Here is a 1361-nt window from a genome sequence, read left to right as displayed (position 1 = left end):
TCCATTTCTGACTGAATAAGTTGGTAGAATTATTTAACTTCATTATCACTAGCTTTAGTGGTTGGTGCGTAATGTGAATAATAGTGATATTAACTGGTCTTCCTTGTAATTTCGGTGATGGATATTATCCTATCACTGAAAACATTGTAATTCATGGTTCATCTTGATATGTTCTTGTTGATGACAAATGCTATGTTATTTCTCTTCAATATGTCAATCTTGGCATAGTAAACCATGTGATTGTCAGATTCAAAATGGCCAATACCATACCCTTTCAGCTCGGTAATGCCTAGGTATTGATATTTATTCGCTCTGTTACATTTTGACAATTTTAAATATTGCTAGATTCATACTTTGTACATTCCGTGTTCTGATTTTTAATGGATGTTTTACAGCTGTTTCTATTCATTTTTTTCAAAAAAAGTTTTTATTGTGAACTATGTGGGTTTACATGGGAGAACATCAGTTTTACGTTCATCCCATCTTATTTCATTTCATTGCAATGATTACAATCCCCTCCATGCATCATCAAACAACCAAAGGGTACATCCCACAGGCCTGCCCCCCAACCATCAATGTACAGCCCCTCTCCCTCCTTGAGTCCAGTGGCCTCTGTGATTCCATCTGTCCACGTTATCATCTCTGCCTCCATTTCTGGCATCACTGCTTCTCTAGGCAGGGTCTTTCACTCCACTCTTCCTACTTCATGGTTCCAGCGACCTCTACTCCTGGCCTGAAAAGTCAATCACTCCCCTCCTTTTGATAGCAATTATTCACTATTGTACCATAAGAATCTTATCCCCAGCTCCTTTTATTAGCACCATTCCAACAGATTGGAAACCATCCAGTCGAGATTCTACCTGCCCCGTCTGGAACTAGGACCCCTTTTGAAAGCTTTTGTAAGCCAGTCACTTCTTGCCTTTGGGTACTCCAATTTTGGGTAGCCAGCGTCCAAGTTGTCCATGTCCTTCAACCTTGAGTACCGAGGGGGTGGAAATGATCATTGCAGTAAAGATATGTTCCCTTTTTTTATCTACTACATCCATAAGTATAGATAAACTTCATCAAATTGTAGCAGGTTACTCTTTGTTTTCCTCTTCTTTCTACTTCTAGTTGAGTCCTGATCATCCAGCCATTGAAGCCAGGTCAAGTAGGTACCATCTGCAAGTATGTGTGTCCTTGTGCATTTCCCTTCACCACGTATCAGCTGGACACTTCAATCTCCACTCCAGTCCTCTGTGACCATGTCACTGCCTCTGGGACCAGGAGTCCCCGGGTCTTGCCATATTGCTGGCCAATCCTGGGTTCACAGGAGTCTATCGAATGTGGTCAGACCCAACTCACAACTTAATTGCTGTTTT

Source organism: Chrysochloris asiatica, unplaced genomic scaffold, assembly GCF_000296735.1.
Source record: "Chrysochloris asiatica unplaced genomic scaffold, ChrAsi1.0 scaffold00443, whole genome shotgun sequence".
NCBI classification, from domain to species: Eukaryota; Metazoa; Chordata; class Mammalia; order Afrosoricida; family Chrysochloridae; genus Chrysochloris; species Chrysochloris asiatica.
The sequence above is the reverse complement of the archived record's forward strand: the minus strand, read 5'-3'. Positions refer to the sequence as shown.